Below are 24181 nucleotides of genomic sequence, written 5' to 3' on the forward strand. Positions count from 1 at the left end.
GTGTGGCTGACAGGGTCTTGGTGCTCTGGCTGGGTATGAGGCCTGTGCCTCTGAGGTGGGAGAGCCAAGTTCAGGACATTGGTCCACCAGAGACCTCCCAGCTCCAGGTAATATCAAACAGCAAAAGCTCTCCCGGACATCTCCATCTCAACGCTAAGACCCAGCTCCACTCAATGACTAGCAAGCTACGGTGCTGGACACCCTATGCCAAATAACTAGCAAGACAGGAACACAACTCCACCCATTAGCAGGGAGGCTGCCTAAAATCATAATAAGGTCACAAACACCCCAAACACACCACCAGATGCAGTCTTGCCCATCATAAAGACAAGATCCAGCCTCATCCACCAGAACATGGGCACTAGTCCCCTCCACCAGGAAGCCTACACAACCCAATGAACCAACATTACCCACTGGGGGCAGACACCAAAAACTACGTGAACTATGAACCTTCAGCCTGCGAAAAGGAGACCCCAAACACAGTAAGTTAAGCAAAATGAGAAGACAGAGAAATACACAGCAAATGAAGGAGCAAAGTAAAAACCCACCAGACCAAACAAATGAAGAGGAAATAGGTAGTCTACCTGAAAAAGAATTCAAAGTAATGATAGTAAAGATGATCCAAAATCTTGGAAATTGAGAAAATACAAGAAACGTTTAACAAGGACATAGAAGAATGAAAGAGCAAACAAACAATGATGAACAACACAATATATGAAGTTAAAAATTCTCTACAAGGAATCAATAGCAGAATAACTGAGGAAGAAGAACGGATAAGTGACCTGGAAGATAATATAGCAGAAATAACTACTGCAGAGCAGAATAAAGTAAAAAGAATGAAAAGAATTAAGGACAGTCTTAGAGACCACTGGGACACACCAACATTCGAATTATAGGGGTCCCAGAAGAAGAAAAGAAAAAGAAAGAGACTGAGAAAATATTTGAAGAGATTATAGTTGAAAACTTCCCTAATATGGGAAAGGAAATAGTTAATCAAGTCCAGGAAGCACAGACAGTCCCATACAGGATAAATCCAAGGAGAAACATGCCAAGACACATATTAATCAAATTTTCAAAAATTAAATACAAAGAAAAAATATTAAAAGCAGCAAGGGAAAAACAACAAAAATATACAAGGGAATCCCCATAAGGTTAACAGCTGATCTCTCAGCAAAAATTCTGCAAGCCAGAAGGGAGTGGCAGTATATATTTAAAGTAATGAAAGGGAAAAACCTACAGCCAAGATTTTTCTACCCAGCAAGGATCTCATTCAGATTCAATGGAGAAATTAAAACCTTTACGGACAAGCTAAAGCTAAGAGAATTCAGCACCACCAAACGAGCTTTACAACAAATGCTAAAGGAACTTCTCTAGGCAGAAACACAGGAGAAGGAAAAGACCTACAATAACAAATCCAAAACAATTATGAAAATGGGAATAGGAACATACATATTGATAATTACCTTAAATGTAAATGGACTAAATGCTCCAACCAAAAGATATAGACTGGCTGAATGGATACAAAAACAAGACCCATACATATGCTGTCTACAAGAGACCCACTTCAGACCTAGGGACACATACAGACTGAAAGTGAGGGGATGCAAAAAGATATTCCATGCAAAAGGAAATCAAAAGAAAGCTGGAGTAGCAATTCTCATATCAGACAAAACAGACTTTAAAATAAAGAGTATACAAGAGACAAAGAAGGACACTACATAATGATCAAGGGATCAATCCAAGAAGAAGATATAACAATTGTAAATATTTATGCACCCAACATAGGAGCACTTCAATACATAAGGCAAATGCTAACAGCCATAAAAGGGGAAATTGACAGTAACACAATCAGAGTAGGGGACTTTAACACCCCACTTTCACCAATGGACAGATCATCCAAAATGAAAATAAATAAGGAAACATAAGCTTTAAATGACACATTAAACAAGATAGACTTAATTGATATTTATAGGACATTCCATCCAAAAACAACAGAATACTTCTCAAGTGCTCATGGATCATTCTCCAGGATAGATCATATCTGGGGTCACAAATCAAGCATTGGTAAATTTAAGAAAATTGAAATCGTATCAAGTATCTTTTCAGACCACAATGCTAAGAGACTAGATATCAATTACAGGAAAAAATCTGTAAGAAATACAAACACATGGAGGCTAAACAACACACTACTTAATAACCAAGAGGTCACTGAAGAAATCAAAGAGGAAAACAAAAAAAATCTAGAAACAAATGACAATGAAAACACGACGACCCAAAACCTATGGGATGCAGCAAAAGCAATTCTAAGAGGGAAGTTTACAGCAATACAATCCTGCCTTAAGTAATAAGATGGAGCCTGTGCTCCACAACTGGAGAGGCCACAGCAGTGAGAGGCCCGAGTACCGCAAAAAAAAAAAAAAAAGAAACGAGAAACATCTCAAATAAGCAACCTAACTTTACAGCTAAAGCAATTAGAGAAACAAGAACAAAAAAACCTCAAAGTTAGCAGAAGGAAAGAAATCATAAAGATCAATCACAAATAATATATAAGAAATGAAGGAAATGATAGTAAAGATCAATAAAACTAAAAGCTGGTTCTTTGAGAAGATAAACAAAATTGATAAACCATTAGCTAGACTCACCAAGAAAAAAAGGGAGAAGACTCAAATCTATAGAACTAGAAATGAAAGAGGTGAATTAACAACTGACACTGCAGAAATACAAAGGATCATGAGAGATTACTACAAGCAACTATATGCCAATAAAATGGACAACCTGGAAGAAATGCACAAATTCTTAGAAATGCACAACCTTCTGAGACTGAACCAGTAAGAAACAGAAAATATGAACAGACCAATCACAAGCACTGGAATTGAAACTGTGATTAAAAATCATCCAACAAACAAAAGCCCACGACCAGATGGCTTCACAGGCGAATTCTAGCAAACATTTAGAGAAGAGCTAACACCAATCTTTCTCAAACTCTTCCAAAATATAGCAGCCGGAGGAACACTCCCAAACTCATTCTACGAGGCCACCATCACTCTGATACCAAAACCAGACAAAGATGTCACAAAGACAGAAAAATACAGGCCAATATCACTGATGAACATAGATGCAAAAATCCTCAATAAAATACTAGCAAAGAGAATCCAACTGTACATTAAGAGGATCATACACTGTGATCAAGTGGGGTTTATCCCAGGAATGCAAGGATTCTTCAATAAACAAAAATCAATCAACGTAATACACAATATTAACAAATTGAAAGAGAAAAACCATATGATCATCTCAATAGATGCAGAAAAAGCTTTCGACAAAATTCAACACCGATTTATGATAAAAACCCTCCAGAAAGGAGGCATAGAGGGAACTTTCCTACATAATAAAGGCCATATATGACAAACCCACAGCCAACATCATCCTCAATGGTGAAAAACTGAAACCATTTCCACTAAAATAAGGAACAAGACAAAGTTGCCCACTCTCACCACTCTTATTCAACACAGTTTTGGAAGTTTTAGCCACAGCAATCAGAGAAGAAAAAGAAATAAAAGGTATCCCATTTGGAAAGGAAGAAGTAAAGCTGTCACTGTTCGCAGATGACATGATACTATACATAGAGAATCCTAAAGGTGCTACCAGAAAACTACTAGAGCTAATCAATGAATTTGATAAAGTAGCAGGATACAAAATTAATGCACAGAAATCTCTTGCATTCTTATACACTAATGGTGAAAAATCTGAAAGTGAAATTAAGAAGACACTCCTATTTACCACTGCAACAAAAAGAATAAAATATCTAGAAATAAACCAACCTAAGGAGATAAAAGACCTGTATGCAGAAAACTATAAGACACTGATTAAATAAATTAAAAATGATACAAATAGATGGAGAGATATATCATGTTCTTAGAGTGGAAGAATCAACACTGTGAAAATGACTATACTACCCACAGCAATCTACAGATTCAATGCAATCCCTATCAAACTACCAATGGCATTTTTCATAGAACAAGAACAAAAAATTTCACAATCTGTATGGAAACACAAATGGCCCCGTATGGCCAAAGCAATCTTGAGAAAGAAAAATGGAGCTGGAGGAATTAGGTTCCCTCACTTCAGACTATACTACAAAGCTACACTAATCAAGACAGTATGGTACTGGCACAGAAACAGAAATATAGATCAATGGAACAGGATAGAAAGCCCAGAGAAAAACCCACACACATATGGTCACCTTATCTTTGATAAAGGAGGCAAGAATATACAGTGGAGAAAAGAAGCTCTTCAATAAGTGGTGCTGGGAAAACTGGACAGCTATATGTAAAAGAATGAAATTAGAACACTCCCTAACACCATACACAAAAATAAACTCAAAATGGATTAAAGACCTAAATGTAAGGCCAGACACCATCAAACTCTTAGAGGAAAACATAGGCAGAACACTCTTGACATAAATCACAGCAAGATCCTTTTTGACCCACCTCCCAGAGAAATGGAAATAAAAACAAAAATAAATAAATGGGACCTAATGAAACTTCAAAGTTTCTGCACAGTAAAGGAAATCATAAACAAGAAGAAAAGAAACCTCAGAATGGGAGAAAACATTTGCAAATGAAGCAAGTGACAATGGATTCATCTCCAAAATTTACAAGCAACTCATTGCAGCTCAATATCAAAAAACCAAACAACCCAATCCAAAAATGGGCAGAAGACCTAAACAGACACTTCTCCAAAGAAGATATACAGATTGCCAGCAAACACATGAAAGAATGCTTAACATCATTAATCACTAGAGAATGCAAATCAAAACTACAATGTGATATCATCTCACACCGGTCAGAATGGCCATCATCAAAAACTCTACAAACAATAAATGCTGGAGAGGGTGTGGAGAAAGGGAACCCTCTTGCACTGTTGGTGTGAATGTAAATTGATACAGCCACTATGGAGAACAGTATGGAGGTTCCTTATAAAACTAAAAATAGAACTACCATATGACCCAGCAATCCCACTACTGGGCATATACCCTGAGAAAATCATAATTCAAAGAGTCATGTACCACAATGTTCATTGCAGCTCTCTTTACAATAGCCAGGACATGGAAGCAACCTAAGTGTCCATCAACAGATGAATGGATAATGAAGGTGTGGCACATATATACAATGGAATATTACTCAGCCATAAAAGGAAATAAAACTGAGTTATTTGTAGGTAGGTAGATGGACCTAGAATGTGTCATACAGAGTGAAGTAATTCAGAAAGAGAAAACAAATACCATATGTTAACACATATATATGGAATCTTAAAAAAAAAAGAAAAGGTTCTGAAGAACCTAGGGGCAGGACAGGAATAAAGACACAGACGTAGAGAATGGACTTGAGGACATGGGAAGGGGGAAAGGTAAGCTGGGACAAAGTGAGAGAATGGCATGGACTTACATATACTACCAGTTGTAAAACAGCTAGTGAGAAGCAGCTGCATAGCACAGGGAGATCAGCTCGGTGATTTGTGACCACCTAGAGGACTGGGATAGGGAGGGTGGGAGGAAGGGATACGCAAGAGGGAGGAAATATGGGGATATATGTATACATATAGCTGATTCACTTCGTTGTAAAGCAAAAAGTAACACACCACTGTAGAGCAATTATACTCCAATAATGATGTTAAAAATAAATAAATAAATACATAAAAATAAAGATATAACTATTATGTAATATTTATGTTTCAAAGCATCTTCGTAACTACCATATTAATTAGTGGAAGTAAGACTCCTTGCTGGATGGTAATTGAAATTCTATATTTGGAGCTAATTATTTAAAAACTTAATTTTTTACTCATTATTTAAACATGTTTTGAATGACAACTTAAGGCTAGACACTACACTATATGTGCTACAGATACATAGATAAACTGTTCATAGTTTCCTCCCTCAGCAATGAGCAAAGCCATGAAAATAAAAGTTGTACATGGATGGACCTAGAGATTATCATACTAAGGGAAGTAAGTCTGAGAAAGACAAATATCATATAATATCACTTATATGTGAAATCTAAAAAAAATGATACAAATGAACTTATTTACAAAACAGAGACAGACATAGAAAAACAACTTATGGCTCCCAAAGGGGAAAGGGGCAGGGGATAAATTAGGAGTTTGGGATTAGCAGATACAAACTACTATATATAAAACAGATAACCAACAAGGTCCTGGATTTCCCTGGTGGCACAGTGGTTAAGAATCCGCCTGCTAATGTAGGGGACTCAGGCTCGAGTCCTGGTCTGGGAAGATCCCACATGTTGCGGAGCAACTAAGCCCCTGCACCACAACTACTGAGCCCATGTGCCACAACTACTGAAGCCCGTGTACCTAGATCCCGTGCTCCACAACAGGAGAAGCCACTGCAATGAGAAGCCCCCACACTGCAACAAAGAATATAGCCCCCACGCACCGCAACTAGAGAAAGCTCACATGCAGCAACGAAGACCCAATGCAGCCAAAAATAAATAAATAAATAAAATAATTTTATTAAAAAAAAACAAGGTCCTACTGCATAGCACAGGGAACTATATTCAATATCTTCTAAGTTATAATGGAAAAGAATATATATATATGTATATAACTGAATCATTTTGCTGTATACCAGAAACTAATAAACACTGTAAATCAACTATACTTCAATTAAAAAAAAAAAAAAAACAGTTGTAGTGTGTGTTAGGTAGAAAAATGACCCCAACCCCCAAGTTGGCCATATCCTAATCCTGTGAATATGTTACACTGCCTGGCAAAAGAAAATTAAAACTGCAGGTGGAATTAAGTTGCTAACCAGCTGACTTGGAAATGAAAATGTTACGGATTATTTAGATGGATCCAGTCTAATCGTCCTTAAACATGGAATAGAGGCAGAAGGTTATGTCAGAGAGATGAGACATGAGAAGGACTTGAATTGCCATAGATAGTTTCAAAGATGGAGGAATGGGACCAGGAACTGAAAAATGTAGTGGTCTCTAGAAGACGGGAGGGAATAGTCCTCACCTTATAAGCCAGCAAGGAAACGGGAACCTTGGTCTGATAACGGCAGAGAACTAAATGCTGCCAATGACCTGAATGAGCCTGGATGAGGATTCTCCCATGGAAGAGCCTCTAGAAAAAGACACAGCCCATCTACACCTCGATTTTAGCCCAGTAAGAGTTATCTACACAATTATAATAAATATATGCTATATTAAGCCACTAAGTTTGTAGCAATTTATTATGGTAATAAAAAATTAATATATAATGATAAGTTAATGGATACATTAAACAAAAGATTATGATCTAGTGTGGTACGAGCTGAAGAAATATCTTAGATATCATGTTAAGAATTTTAGATTCTATAAGCAGTAAGTAATAAGGAACCATTAGGAACCTCTAGCTGTGGTTGAACCACAGGAGAGAAAGTATGTATAACTTCTTTTTTTGGCTACGTTGGGTCTTTGTTGCTGCTCACAGGCTTTCTCTAGTTGCAGCAAGCAGGGGCTACTCTTCATTGCGGTGTGCGGGCTTCTCATTGCGGTGGCTTCTCTTGTTGCGGAGCACGGGCTCTAGGCACACGGGCTTCAGTAGTTGTGGCGCACAGCCTTAGCTGCTCCGTGGCATGTGGGTTCTTCCCAGACCAGGGCTCAAACCCATGTCGCCTGCATTGGCAGGCGGATTCTTAACCACTGCACCACCAGGGAAGTCCCTGTATAACTTCTTCTAGATAGCATTTTCCCAAACCATAATTTCTCCAAGTCCCATTATTCCTGGAACTTAAAATAGGTAACACCTATGGTTTTTATTCTTAACTTGTTAAAGAGAGCACTGTTTAGCAAATCTCTCTACTAGTAAACATCTGAGATGGGGCATGGAAAATGGCTAAAGTTCTTTTGTGAATTAGTTCTCAGGATTTTTCATGTGATAACCCATGCTCATAGTGAACCTATGTATTCACTAAATTAAACACAAAATATTTTCTATTTGAGTTTTCCAGTTAGAATAAAGCAGTGCACGTAGCAACTTATTTTCTTGTTTTCACTACTGTTCACCCTGTTTACCTATATAGCAAGCATGCCTCAGGTAGTAGTTCTTATTAAGGCTTATATACCAATGCAAATTTGAGAGTTTAAAGGGGGCCTCTATAGTGATGTCAATAGAAAGAATATATCTGTTTTTAGCATAATTAGTGAATAGATCATTCTCCCTGCCATTATATACACCACTGAAAATTTTAGGGAAAAAAGGCCAATCCCAATTTTTGTAGCTGAGGAGAAGCAAGGCAAAAGGCAACTCAAGATAAATTAAGTTTAAGTTAAGTGACAGAAGTAGAGTTTTTAATACACCAACATCAGTATCATCAGAACAAATTTGAAAGGTGCCTTCTACATCCCACAGGGTGATTTTTAAATGTTACATGTTTACTTTTTATGAAGACAGTTGGAAATAGAGTTTACTACCAAGTCTACATGGTATGGCCAAATTCACTGGCTAAGTGGATTTCCAATTTTCTGTTGTGTTAGTAATTGGTTGCAAGGCTAACCGTCAGACTGCCTGTGTGGTAAGCCAATTTATTCATCAAGGATATATAAAATCCTGGTTCAACTGTGTCTCAGTATACTTCTTGCAATTGCCTGGCTGTTAGAAATGCATGTCTGGTTTATGACTGGAGGGAAGGATTTGGGTCTTACATTGCAATTACTATCCTGTATCAGGATGCTTTTGTTGTCTACAGCAAGACAATCCAAGAGCTGGCGGTAGACCCAGCCAATAAGGAAGGACAAGTATTTGGGAGATGACAAGGGCAGAGGCTTGCAACAAAAGTTCAGTTTGGGAAGTAATTACTTCCTTTAAAGATCCAACAGTCTCTAGTTAAACTTGAGGCAAAATATTTAATGGTTAAAATATTTAATTCTATCTCAACAGCCTCCTAACTGGCCTACCTGAATCCACACTGGCCCCTTCCAGCTTATTCTCTACAAGGCTGCCTGAGAGATCTTACCCAAGGTGTGAATTTCAACAATGCTTGACAGAGTTCACCCTTCAGCCTAAAATCTTTCAATGGCTCCCCTTTCCCTTGGGATAAATACAACACTCAAGAGACTATGAGGCCCTGTAACGCCCACCTCTCCACCCCATATTATTTCACCCTTCCCCTTGCTCCCCAGTCATACAGGCCTTTGTGCCTCTCATAGTTGCTGGGCTGTCTTCCGCCATTGGGTCTTTACACACTGTTTTCTCTGAATGGAGGACTGTTCCCTCCCCTGTTGCTTTGTTAACTCCTACTCACCCCTTCAGATCTCAGCTCAAGGAACATTTTCCCAGTGAAGCCTTCCCTGACCTCCTTAAGTGAAATCCTATTTTTCAGATTCATACCCTCATGTACCACCTTGTATCACTTTTCATTGTTGCAAACCGACTCCTTCCTGTAATTATTTGATGTTATTTATCTCTGCCAATAATGGTAAGCTCAGTATTTTTTGCTGTTTTTTCCCCAGAACCTAGAAAAGTGCCTGAGACATAGGCATGAAAAGTATTTGTTAAATATACAAACAGATGAGGTAAGAATATTTTCAGAGATTTTTGATTACATAACTTCTGTTATACATTGTTAAGCCACTATCCTCCATGAAGAAAATGAATATATCATCTAGCACAATGCTTAAAACATTCAGTTGCTTAATGCAAGTTTGAGAAATAGAATTAAAGTCATATAGGCAGAATTGTATTTATATACAGATCAGAAAAATGTTCACAATAGTTGGCTTTGATCGGCGTGTATGTTAAGAGCAGAGACAAAGAATACCAGTTCTCCTACCTAGAGTAGCTGACTAAAGGGCACAACATAGAGTGTCTTTACGAAGTTTCTGAGAGGTTGGGTTGTACTTACTTAAGATCAACTAATACTAAGAATTACATTTAGTCCCAGAGGAGGGGTTATAACTGGATAGACAAGTTAGGGATCCATGAATCTAAGAGTTAGAATATATTTCATAGATGTACAATTTCATTTGCCTGTTTTTGCAGGAAAAAATACTAAGCCCAACAAGCTTAAGAAATATGTCCACGGTCACATCCCTGTTGAGGGTCAAATAGCTGGAGGCCAAATAGCATAGTTAGACATTCCTGAATGGTTTCTATATATTAAATCTGTACTGATTCTATAGGGAAGTGGATTTTAAAAGATTCACACATACATTTGTGCATGTGGAAAACATTTTCATAGATATTATTTGGCAGATCTGTCAAAGAATTCAAGAATAGAAACAGGTGTTCTGAATTCTAAAAACATAATAACCAAGGCTATTTATTAGATCTAAAACTAATTTTTTAAAAAAATTATACAAGAAAGTAAATATAATCATAACTTGGCTGAATGGTAAGCAATATTAATATAGTCATAAAAAGTATGCAATAATTATTAATTTAACCAAAAGTGATGATATTACTATTGGGATGATTGAAGAAACGTAAGAATGGATAACGTCAAAAATTGACAAATCTAAGGCTTCCCTGGTGGTGCAGTGGTTAAGAATCGCCTACCAATGCAGGGGACACAGGTTCGAGCCCTGTTCTGGGAAGATCCCACATGCCACGGAGCAGCTAGGCCTGGGCGCCACAACTACTGAGCCTGTGCTCTAGAGCCCGCGAGCCACAACTACTGAGCCCGCCTGCCACAACTACTGAAGCCCGTGAGCCTAGAGCCTGTGCTCCGCAACAAGAGAAGCCACCACAATGAGAAGCCCACGCACCACAAGGAAGAGTAGACCCTGCTCGCCGCAACTAGAGAAAGCCGCGCACAGCAACGAAGACCCAATGCAGCCAAAAATAAATAAACAAAATAAATAAATTTACTTTAAAAAAAATTGACAACTCTAGAAATAACAGTATAAATACCTTACGTAGAAATGTGGAGGTAAGTATACAAGTGTTTTAAAATATTGCGTCTGGAGAGTGGAGTGGGTGGTAAAAGATGGTTGGAACAAGGAACTGGCGTTTTTCTTAAGCTTTTCAGCACTTGTTTTAGTTTGGGTCTACTTAGGAGACAGAAGCTGCACAGTGATTTGAGCAAGAAACTTTAATACTGAACAAATATTAACTATAACAAGGTAACAAATTAATGGAGGATTAGCTACTAAAGGGTAAAGAAGACTCTCGAGAATATAAAAATAGAAGATGTACAGAGAAGCCACTATTCCTAGGGCCAAGGCAGAGAACCCAGGAAGGAAGAAATCTGGAAGACACCCCCCCATCCACGGCTGAACTCTAAGCCTTGCTTTTGAGGGTGCAGCTGGGCTCTACTGAATGGTGCAACAGGTCCATGAGGGGCTGCATTGGCAGGATTCACTGGGAAGCCATCCTCTGGGCTGCCAACATAAGCCATCTGCAGGGAGGTGCCACAGAAGTGACACTCACCAAGAAACTGTTTTCTGGAGGTGTCTCAGAACTTGCTTGAAAGTCACTTGAGGGGCAGTGCTAGGAACAGGCATCCACAGAGAAGTGCCACCCGAGGGTGTTCCAAGGAAGCTGTCCATGGGGAGGTGCTATTCTTTGGAACTTGCTACCAAGGTTCCAGAACTTTGGCATGAAGAGGTAAAAGGAAAGCCATCCACTGGGAGGAGTAATGCCAGTTACTGGGATTCTGATCTCAGAATGTTGGGAGAAGCTGCCCGTAGAGACATGACATGCTCTGCAGGAGCCCAGGGAGAAGCGCAGGTCAGACCAGGAAGACGGAAGCCCCTTCCTCCTCTAGTGTTTTTCCAGAGCACTCCACTGATAAAGCTTAACCTCATGCTTGTGTGCAAAGGAAAAATATCTAGTCCAGCTCTGTTTTTGCATAGCAGGCAATGAAGAGTGGACTTAGAGGCAATACGCTGATAACCGGAATATTACTTTTTATAATGTGTTAGATAATGTGCATTGATATAAGTCAAAACTAATCTTTTAAAAGCAACTGCTAAGAAAAGCGCAGCTTATCTGAGGACATAGAATGTTTCTTCTTCTTTGAAGGTAAGACTTATTCACCTTGCTCCCTTTGAATTTGGCATCTATAGGAATTCATGTTATCATTCTTAAAGTGTGCCTATTGATGCTACCCCCCCATTCCCATTTATATTTTCCCTGCTCTTGATTCTCTGTTCTTAAATATATTTGATCATTGTTTTACAATATGCATATTTGAAGGTAGTCTCAGTAGCTTATAATAAATAAGACATGGTCCTTGATTTCCAGACGTTTATTGTCTGGCTGAGGTCATAAGACAAACTCACTGAAAACAATTAGGGAAAAACAAAGTATAGAACCTTATTTAGTGATCAATTTTGCAGGACAAAAATTGATGTTCTTGGAGTTCCCTGAAGGGAGAATATCCAAATTGTAACAGTCAGTAAAAACTTCCTGAAGACTTCAAGTGATCTTTAAAACAAGAATATACACTGAGGGAAAGCAAAGGAGAGGCACGGAGAAGACATTGACTCACCCCACAGGGAGTTCCTAGGATGGTGAAGACCAGCGTCTGGTAAGCTGACATCCATGACTCGCCATGGTCTGGCCCCACTGGCCCCTTTATCATTGTCTTTGACCCCTGTTCATCAACAATTCTCTATTCTTTTACTTTAGCCTATCTATTGCCCTGAACACACCTTATTCATATTTCTATTCAACATTCTTCTCACATCTTCTTCTTGGAAGTCACCTTTCTTTTCCCTCTTCATCTGTTTGAGTGTTGCCCATCACTCAAGGCCAACTATTCTGGCCTACGGGGATTTCTCCCTTTTCTGAACTTCTATGGTACTTAATTCTATACCACTCACTTGAAGGTCATATTATCTTGTGGTAAAGTAGAATAGTGGAAAGTGCGTAGACCTACAGTCAGAAAACTTGGATTCAAATCCTGGCTCTCCAACATTTTGGTTCCATTTCCTAACCTCTCTCAGTCTCTATGTTTTCACTATAATTTAGGGAAGGTGATACCTTCTTTGTAGGGCTGTCATGAGGATTGAATGGTATTATATACATATATGTGCGTTGAAAATTTTGCTGACTGACAATACATAGAGCTTGTGTTAGTGTTTGTGTGTGTTTCCACTCTATCTAGGATATACACTTAGAGATGGAACAATATCTAATAACTGTTTGTATTCTCCTTAGCACTCAGCACATTTCTCAGCACATAGTAGGCACTAAATAAACACTAAATGATTAAAACCCAACCAGTTTCTGTAAAAATATAAAGTGAACCCTCTGCACTATATTTGCTTAATCTGTCCTTGTTTGTACCCATTACATGCATCCAAGTTACAATATTCGTCACTGCAGAAATTACTGGTGAAAAACTATTTGAACTGTTAACATCTGTCTTGGCTCTGTCAAACCCTGGGTTTATAAAAGCAGTTTGGAACTCATGAGCTGTCACAGCAAGAACACTCACTTGATACATTTTACAGATAGCAATTGCTGGTAAGTGTTCCTGCAATGAAGTACTCAAATAACTGGTATGACTAGGAATGTCAGTCCCCGATCAGTCAAGCGGGAAATCTTAGGAAATCAATTTCACCAGCAGTTGTGGAATTCCTAAATATTTTTCTTTCAAAATATAAGTCATGTCCAAGAGATTCCAAACAAACTATATTGACAGAGCAGCTCCTGGGTAGGGTGGGAAGGGGCAGAGCTAAACGGAGGTGGTGGTGGTGTTGGTTCTGTGATATAATGTAAAGAGAACACACTTTGGAGCCAGTCACACCAAGCACAAATCCCAACTCCATCATTTACTAGGATCTTGGCATTAGGCCTTCTTTAAACTTCAACATTTTTCTATATAAAATGGCAATAATGCAGTTGTCATGAAAATTAAAAATAAGTTGCTAAAGCACCTAGTACAGGGGACTGTGTGGAACTTCAGTGACGAGCACTGTGTGTAGTTAACTCAATAGGATGAGGTGATATTTGAAGGTTTGCCTACAGACCTACTCCACAAAATTTCCAACATACTGGTGCAGAAAGTAAGCGCCTGTGTCATGGCCTCAACAAAGACTCATGGCCCCACTCCTCATTAAGTACCTTTCCCAGGGTCACAGACTCAGTAATTCACCTTAGCCTGGGCCTGCTGCCTTCAGGACAAGTTCTGTGATAGCTGTATTTAACAAGAGAAACCTCCCTCTCCCTCACCCCCGTGGACAACTCGTTAGAAATATCACTTAGCACCCACAGGGTGAGCAGCCCTCTATGTGACACTCTAATGGATTCAGTTATAATTAGTCAGGGTCTGTGCTTTAAAGGTAAGGATGATCCTCTCGTTGACCTCACTGGGATAGTAAGGTAAAGGCTGGAAATGAATTTGATGAGATCTGACATGTTATCTCCTGAAGAACTTAACCTCTAGGAGATTCTGGTAACATAGTTGTGAAGGTTAAATGAAATTAGATTTGAGAAGCACTTAGCATAGTGTCAAGCGCATAGTGATCAACAGTAGCAACAACATTATTAGAACAAGTAGCTCCTATAAGGACAGAATCGCCAGAAATACCAACCCTAGAAGCTGCTATAAAGGGTTATGCATTACTTTATTTTTATTTTTTCAACATCTTTATTGGAGTATAATTGCTTTACAATGGTGTGTTAGTTTCTGCTTTATAACAAAGTGAATCAGTTATACATATACATATGTTCCCATATCTCTTCCCTCTTGCGTCTCCCTCCCTCCCACCCTCCCTGTCCCACCCCTCTAGGTGGTCACAAAGCACCGAGCTGATCTCCCTGTGCCATGCGGCTGCTTCCCACTAGCTATCTATTTTACGTTTGGTAGTGTATATATGTCCATGCCACTCTCTTTGTCACAGCTTACCCTTCCCCCTCCCCATATCCTCAAGTCCATTCTCTAGTAGGTCTGTGTCTTTATTCCTGTCTTACCCCTAGGTTCTTCATGACTTTTTTTTCCTTAGATTCCATATATATGTGTTAGCATATGGTATTTGTCTTTCTTTTTCTGACTTACTTCACTCTGTATGACAGACTCTAGGTCCATCCACCTCACTACAAATAACTCAATTGCGTTTCTTTTTATGGATGAGTAATATTCCATTGTATGTATGTGCCACATCTTCTTTATCCATTCATCTGTTGATGGACACTTAGGTTGCTTCCATGTCCTGGCTATTGTAAATAGAGCTGCAATGAACATTTTGGTACATGACTCTTTTTGAATTATGGTTTTCTCAGGGCATATGCCCACTAGTGGGATTGCTGGGTCACATGGTAGTTCTATTTGTAGTTTTTTAAGGAACCTCCATACTGTTCTCCATAGTGGCTGTATCAATTTACATTCCCACCAACACTGCAAGAGGGTTCCCTTTTCTCTACACCCTCTCCAGCATTTATTGTTTCTAGATTTTTTGATGATGGCCATTCTGACCGGTGTGAGATGATATCTCATTAATCATTAGAGAAATGCAAATCAAAACTACAATGCATTCCTTTTAAATTAGACTGCTTTTCAAATGTTAAAGCGGTAGAAGGGAACAAATAGAAAACAGTTGCAGTAAGGTAACTGTATGACCTTCTTTTATAATCAGTGGCTGACTGCGGGAGCTGCCTTCTACCACTGGCTGTGCTGCTTGGGCTAGTCGGTGAATGTCACCGAGACTCAGTTTCCTTTTGTAAAATGAGGCTGTTGGAATAGAACTATTCGGGTTGCTTTCGGCTCTGCTCTGCTCTGCTTCTTAAACGCGGGATTTGTACTGTTGATGGTAAGAAGAAAGCTCTGTGGCGGGAGAGCAGGAGCAAAAATAGGGACAGAAAATCTTGGAGCTGAGATTAAAAATGAAAATGCTTTAAGGGAGTAACCAAGCAATATATTTGCTTGGAGGCATGTTTTTTTAAATGTCTGCCTACTGACTGTGTGACATATGTGCTTGAACAGGGTTCCTGTAGCAAGTTGACAATGATTTGATTTTCTCTGTTGTCTGACACTCTAAATTCTTATTTCCTAGGTTACCATAGAGCTCTCTCTAGCCGATGTCACTCAGTGAGTTTTGACTGTGTGGGCTTAATAGGATGCAAGTTTTGGGCAATGCTGTTGACTCCCTATCCCTTCAAATTAGATGTTCTCCTAATTCCCGAAAATAAAATATCTACAATGCTACTAGGCAAGTCTTCGACTTAGTAACCTCTCAAAAACATAGCCCTTCTATTTCTGTCTGCTGAAGACAGGAGGATGTATTTTCCTATTATGAAGCCATGTGTGCAAGGGGGCATGGGGAGGAATAGGCTGGATGTAATGGGCCAAAATCTCAAGCTAGAGCGGAGGCAGGTTTCCTCAAGGGAGCCTCCAAAGACAGAAATACAGTGTGGGAGGAAAGCAGAAGCTCTCAGCTCAGAGCAGGCAAAAGAAAGCAGCCACTGAAGTCAACAACAAAGAAGACAGAGAAATGGTCCACTCTCCTTCCACCCTTTCTTCTACCAACAGGAATCCCGCCCCCTCCAAATTCTACTCAGGATTCCCGTTTCCACTGCAAGTTCCACATACATCTTATTAGATGGAATGTGTTTGCTAGGAGGGCACGTTTATTCCCCACTCCTCCGGTTCCCTGGAGGAGGGATTTCCCCCGAAAGCTTCTGGCCTCTTGCCCTACCTTTTCTCATCTCCAAGGAGGAGTCATCTGTTTGGTGAAAGTGGGAGAGGAATCCAGCATGCACAACTCAGCTTCTTGCATGCCCTGTCCTCTTGGGAGCAGCCTTCCCACAGAGGAAGGACTTCTGCTTCTGCTTCTGCTGAAAGGCTCTGCCCTGAGGGGAGGCTGTCTGACTCTGTACTTCAGCATCAGGAAGCCTGCATGTGGGCAGATAGAAGCCACACTCTCCACCATTTTACATGCAATGAACACATCTTTCCTACCCGTTTGCCTTACTTCACTATTTGTTCAGAACACAGGTAGGGAGGGGCGAGTTACTGTTGCTTCTCCCCAGTCATAAAATTTGACTGATGTACATTCTAGTGGAAAATCTGCTATGACGTCCTCAGCCATTTCTTGCTGCAAGAGTCAACTCATTTCTGTTGGTTCCTTCCTTTCCCATTGTCTCTTATTCCCCCAAAGCCATGTGCTAATCCATGGGATTGATTATTAAGGAAGCCATCTGTATGACCCGGTGATTAATAGAACAGAATAGTCTAGACCAGAAAAAGATTAGCTTCATACTTAATGTGTTTCAGCCACCAATTTAACCAGAATAATAACTGCTTGGGATTGAACCCCATTGTAGCGGAAATGTGGGCTGAAAATAACTCTGCATCTATCCATACTGGCTGACCAAATCACAGGATTTAACTAGTAGGAAGTATACGTAGGCTGAATCCACTCTTTCTTTTGCATCTGAAGTACAGTGACAGGCACAGTATAGGGTTAAAAGTAGCATGATTTTTCACCTTGGTTTTGTCACTGATCTTTCACTGAGCTGTTTATCACAGCTAACAGATAACCCTTCTGAACCCTGGATTTATTTCTATAAAATGTAGATAATAGTAAGTACCTTGCAATATTCCAGGAATATTAAATTATATAATGCATGGGGAAAATATTTATATTCTTTAATATGTATATATGACTATGAACTGCTAATATCATCGATAGAAATACTGAAAAGAGACAGAACCTTACATGTCAAAGGTCAGATAAGCCATTTAGTGTCCTGTCAAGAGAAGAACCCGTCTTCTTGTCTTCTAGCTTCTAGCAAAGTTTCTCAAAGTGAGGTCCAAGGACTATTTTTTTTTTTTTTGCGGTACGCGGGTCTCTCGCCGCTGTGGCCTCTCCCGCTGCGGAGCACAGGCTCCAGACACGCAGGCTCAGCGGCCATGGCTCACGGGCCCAGCCGCTGCGCGGCATGTGGGATCCTCCCAGACCGGGGCACGAACCCGCGTCCCCTGCATCGGCAGGCGGACTCTCAATCACTGCGCCACCAGGGAAGGCCCCAAGGACTATTTTTAAATAAACACATTATTTTTAAGCCCCACTCCGGCTCTAAATCAGAATATCTATAGGCAAGCTCTGGAATCTGTATTTTAACAGTGAACACTAAGTTTAGGAAGGAACCACTACATCTGGTCCAAAAGTGTTTTTAATATTACACAATGTTGCATTCTCATCAGTTATAGACGTTAATTCTCTCCTTTACTTGAAAACATCGTAAAAGAATCAGTTCAGTCAAAACATTTCCCTCTATTTTGAGCTCCTTGGGTCACTCTAAGTATTGATATATCTCCTCACAATTTAAAAAACAACTTTCAAATTCCTACAACCAAACATCTCCATCTTAAACTTTCCACTCTTGAAATGATAATTCTAATATTTATTTCATCTCCTTTAAAAGTCAGTTTGGAACTCTCAACCCTTGGGCAGCGAGAGGCCTGGATAAGAATCATTAAACCACAGCACAAACTATAATAAGTATAACAGGTGAAACCCAATTATTACAAACTCCATAAAACTGCCACATGGTTATATTCTAATAGAATTGGGTTATAGGAAACACAGTGCCAGAAATTAGGCCCAGGTTTGTGGAACTTGGAAAGCAAAGCAGCTTCTTTGAAGTGAATTATTCAGTGAAAAGAAGTGCTTTGAATAGAATACAGATACAAAGGCTGTATCATGTAGGCTAGGCTCCAGAGCTTCTGGGTCTCTCTGTAGGCGCTGAGCATGCCTGGCCTCGGACTGTGAAGAAGATGGGAGCCTTTAGAGTGTGCAGAGGAGCAGTGAGACGTGACTTTCATTTTCACAGCACTTCGCTGTCTGTGATGTTGGTACTAAGGTAGAAATGGGGAAACCAGTTCGAAGGCTATTTCCATAATCTAGTGGAAGATGGTGGGTAGCAGCAGGGGAAGGGATGAGAAGTCATCAGCCTCTGGATATATTTAAAACGTAGAGCTGACAGGGTTTGATCCTCAAACTCAATTTAACTGAGCATTCGTCCAAATAGAAACGACTCTGCTCTACAAAACATTTTTTAACAACTTTTATTTTTCAAGGAAGTAATCTTAACCTTAAAGAGAAATGGAGGCTAGAACCTAACAAATATATATTAACACAGTATAACATATGTATCATATGTTCAATATAATACAGCATAATATAAAACAATATATATAAACACAAAAATACATATAATCTACTCACATATGCAACAAAATATATAGTCTACACAAGTTCTTAGTGCAAGCATATTATTAGGTTGGCCAAAAAGTTCGTTCAGTGAGTGAATATGTTGTTCAGTAAAGTTCTTGATGAAAATGAAAAATGTCTTTTACTTTTTATTTAAAACTGAACAAACTTTTTGGCCAAGCCAATATAAGCTAGGTAGGTATACTCTCAAATTTACTTAACCAAATTCAGTTTTGTTTAAAACCATGGTATTCTAAAAGCTCCAAAATATAGCTATTAACAAATAGTTACATGGTTTTGCCATGTTCCCTTTCTTGGTCTATACCTTTTTTTTAAATATCCAGTTTGAATTTTTTCCTTTAAACCAGCTCTTTGCTCTCAGTGAAGCAGTTTTTCCTCCCTTTCTATTTTTCTTCTGTAGGCTCAGCTTATCTCGGTTTTTGAAACTGATCTTCCACTCACACACGTTTCCCCTGGGAAACTTCTGTTCCACCTTTCACATTGCTGACTAGTTTTCTTCATCTTCCCTCCCTTGTTTCCTTGAGCTAGCCTCCTATTGGTGGACCAGTCAGGGCGGACTCTTTCCCTTCACCCAGGAGGCTTATAAAACCATCTCTGCAAACTAACTAGAGGTTCTGTGATTGAAGTCAAGATATCAGTTGAAGCTATAAATAAAATGTAGCACTCAAAGCTGAAGCAGTGCTTTTGTCTTTAAGTTATTCAGCAGGACACCATCACTTCATCTCTTCTACACATCTTTTTATTACATTGCATTTTAATGTTCAACATGACACCCCAAATAAAATGCTGAAACCCCCTGTGGACACTTTATTGTGTATTCCATCTATTTTCTGCTTGGAATCAGGATATTAGTTTATAAAATGGTTTTCTCAAATGAAATTACGGAGTAAACCAGTGTGATTCAGGCATTCACAATTGCATATCAGCTTCCTATTGTGGAAGGATTAAATGTGATTTCAAACAATAGAAGCAATCCCAGGAAGAAATTACACAGGTGGATGTGTTGATTATGTCACAATTAGGCTTTGGGTTAATATTCCTCAGCAAAGATCTACTGATAACAGCTTTATTAGAGCCATGATTATTCTAGGAAGATCAACTTTGATCACTTGGCTATCCAAATTTTGCTTTACCTTTGAGGCTCCTCTGTGTATATTTTCATGTCAGATCTCTTTTCTTGTTTTAGTGGAATAATTTTGCTGTATGATTGTCAGTACAGTACAATATGCTTGGTTCTTACCATTTTGTATAACTGCACAAGGCTTGAATTCTCAGTCAATATTGTTTCATAATTACGCTTGTCATCAAAGCATGGCCTAGTTATTATTCTCACAATTTAAAACAAGGACAGAGAATTAATCAATCTGTATATAAGTAATTCTTTTTTAGTGTAGCCTATGACTGTATTATATTCATTCATTTAAAAAAAATGTATAGATTACATTAACCTACCATGTTATCAAACACCTGAACAGAAAATAAAACCTGTTAAACATCCAGGTGAAGAGAAAATTGCTCAGATATTCTAATGAATGTTGCCATTTCCATCCTATCTACTATCATATTTGTTGACATTTGTTCACAGTCAAAGTTTCTCTATTCTCCACACCTTCCTCCTCTCAAATATGAATCATAATGAATACTTATTGCAATCAGAATTTCACTGATAATAACACCTGTAATTGCTTACTGTGGGTCAGGCAGCATTCTAAGTACATTCCACATATGAACATAGTCAGTCATCACACCAACCCTAAGTATCATTATTGTTCCCATTGTACAGATGAGATCACTTGGCCTCTGTCTGAATTAATAAGTGGCAGAGCTGTGAGCTGAAGCCAGAAAAATCTGACTTGCTGCTCTCAGCCCTACACATTATCAATCCCATCCCACCACCCCGGTCCTGCCAAAGAAGAGGGTGTGGCTCCAGTTTGAGGAGCTGTGATTTAGCCATGTTTTTAAGAGTGCCATTTTGAAAAAAATTAATAAGTATTATCAAACACATGAGTGGAGACTCTAATCTTTCTACTTTGGGGACTTGTGGTCCAGGTCAGAATTCCTGCATCCCTGCCATATGATATTAATAGCACCACAATACAAAGATGACTTCTAACAGTGCTGACAATGACTAAACAAACTTGAAAATTCAGGCAATTACACAGAAAGCATAACCAATACCCATTTCCTAAAAAGGGCAAAGTAAAAATATTTAGATTACCAAAATAAATTGGTACCTAAATTCCACAGAAAAGTCTAAAATTAATTGTGCTTATGTTGAGTTCTTATGGTCCTAGAGCCATGGTTTATACTCTTAAGATCTAGGGCCAAAATACTGCAGAAAGAAAAATCATTCTTTTAACCAATAAATATTAGATGAAACTCATTAGGCACCAATTGTATGTCAAGAGTTATTATAGACCCTGAAGGACTGAACTACAGCGTGCCTGATTAAAACAAACAAACCAACAAATGTATCCCTAACCTAAGTACAGCCAGGCTAACTATTTAACATGGAATTTTTATGTTTAAAATTTGTATCAGGAATTTTACATCACTACAAATGCAACAAACACTGACAACAGAATCCCTTCTTAGATTGCTAATAGTTTATATTAGTCCCTCATTGCAGCCCCCCCCCCCCCCCCCCCCGCTCCAACAGCTTTGAGACCCTGGAGACACAGTTATAAGCAACACAATCTCTCCTCTCAGTTGAACATGTGGAGGGGACTCCCTTTCTGGCTGGCAGAATTTCACACAGCCTTTTCTACTTGAATGCCACCTTCTCACTCACCACTTTCAACACGTCCTTGATTGGCCCAGTTCTGACTGCCCCTTCATAACTCCTGTAGGTCATCTCTGTGCCTATTTTCATCCAGCCCAGCTTGATCCGTGACTGCTCCCAGGTTTGTAGGCATGGACTCGCCCAGTACATGTGCTCCTCTGAACCCTATCTGACCCACTGTGGGCATCCAGGCTCTGCTGCTGGGCACGCTTCCCACTGGGCAGGCACCTGGCTTACCATTTGCTTGGCTTCCCTTGCAGCCTGGCTACTCTCCTCACACCCACCTCTCCTTCTCCCACCTCGCTGGGCTGGAAGAGTGTGCATATAAATCAGTGTTCATTTGTTGACATCCATCAACATTTTGCACAAAAATATTCCACTTTCTAAGCCAGGAAACAAAATGAAGCCAAAGACAGGCTTAAAGGGTAATACATTCTTATGTTCTTTACAAGTTGAAGTTAAGAGATTTAATCAGAGCGGTTTGCTCTTTTATCTCTATTAGAGATATTGAGACAAAGTTTTAGAAAAACTAAATGAATAACATGCTATTCAGATCACCACAGGCGATCGAGAAGGATGCTGTAAAACCCAGTTTGTAAATCTCCAAATGGTCAATTAGCAGACCAGTATGAGCAATGAGTAGACCTTACAGCCTTTCCCAAGCAAACATGGTAATTAAAAACAAATTACTGTATAGCATGGATGTGATGCTTTACAGTGTACCCCACCTGCCAACCAGCAGCTAAATTTATTCCAAGACTGTCTGGCCAATTAGCTGCTTCCCTATTGGGTGACTCAGGTTCCCTGTGTGAGCACCATTTGCAAGAATCCACATCAGATTGGGCCTTTTGTTCTCAGAAGGCAGCAGAGTTTCCAGGAGCAGGTCTCTAGACTGGATGAATTCTGCCTCGCTCACAGAATGTATTCTGTGTATTCACTTCACAAGGGCCTGGAGACATTCAAATTTCAATACCAGAATAGAATCCCCAGGTTCTAACAAGAAAAGAATACTATCACATGTTCTTCCTACAGGTAATTGTAATTAGGAAAAGAAAAATCAAACACTGGGTTTTGACAACTTCATCAAGGGACTTTGGCAAAAAACTCAAGTAGAATGGCTAATTTTTTCTCTTACATAAAAATAAATCCATGAAATCAGATCAAGTGAAAGTTACTGGTTTATTCTATAATTGGTTTTGCACATGTGTTTAGAAACACAGAAAGCCAGAATTAAAATAAAAATTTTGTGCTTAAATCTTACAACTGACGAAATTGAGACCCAAGGTCATATAAAGGGAGAAGCAGAAGAAAAGTCTAACATTCTCTCTACTATACTATACTCTGAGTGAATTGAGGATGGTGTATTTACTTACAATATGTATAGATTTCATGTGCATAAACACAGACCTCTAAATAGGTCTTCACATGCATTTTTATGTGTGACTCTCACCTTCCGTAGTTAGGAGAGTCCAATAGTAAACTATTTTGTTAACAGAAGCACTCTTACATTATGTCACAGGAAGACCCCAGCTACATAGATATAGAATTTTTCTTTTTGTAAATCTGGAACATTTAATCATCCATTCAATGAGCAATTTACTTAACATTATTTGTATGACAAGCATAAAGATAGTGAATCTTATGGCAAAAATCACAAATAGGTTTTGAGACAAAACCAATTATCAGCAGCTAATTTCTAATGCTGTGTTAAGAAGGATTCTGAGGAGCTGTCTGAACTGAGAATAAAAGAATGATTATATATGATTTTTACTGACCATAATGTGCATAGGAATGGTAGCAAATATGTTACTGAGATGGCATGCCTATTGTAGGACTATTCTTCCAGCTCCAATATTCCCTACAGATTCTACCTCCAATGTTTCTGTTTAAATGTTTGCCTGAAGTTGTACAAAAGAAGTGGTTGCTTATAAATAATTGCTTCCCTCTTTGTTCCAACATGAAAAGAAGAAATGGGAGAAACCATGGATTTAGGATGGAGGTGGTAGAGACTGAGGGTGATTAAAAACAGTCTGTTCACCAGGAAGGTAGATCCTGAATCAGAGCTTCCTGGCTGCAGCTGCAGACCCCACTCAAAGTGATTGCTTTGCTTTAGCTATTGGGAAAAATATGAAGAGTATTTTGGAAAGGTTCTTTATTACAAAACTTCCTTTATGACTTACAATAGTGATTATTGAGAAAATTCACTCTTTCC

At 39.1% G+C, this 24181-nt stretch overlaps 1 pseudogene across 1 annotated transcript in view; it reads right to left on the reverse strand.

The window, feature by feature from the left end:
• The window catches only part of LOC309823118 (acyl-protein thioesterase 2-like), a 30388-nt pseudogene extending 17799 nt beyond the window's left edge, over positions 1-12589 (reverse strand). The window contains exon 1 of the transcript in view: positions 12497-12589. The product of the transcript in view is annotated as an acyl-protein thioesterase 2-like (transcript). The remainder of the gene's footprint in view (positions 1-12496) is intronic.
• Between the last annotated feature and the right edge of the window lie 11592 nt (positions 12590-24181).

The sequence above is a fragment of the Grampus griseus genome (assembly GCF_964374135.1).
Source record: "Grampus griseus genome assembly, chromosome: 5".
Lineage (NCBI taxonomy): Eukaryota > Metazoa > Chordata > Mammalia > Artiodactyla > Delphinidae > Grampus > Grampus griseus.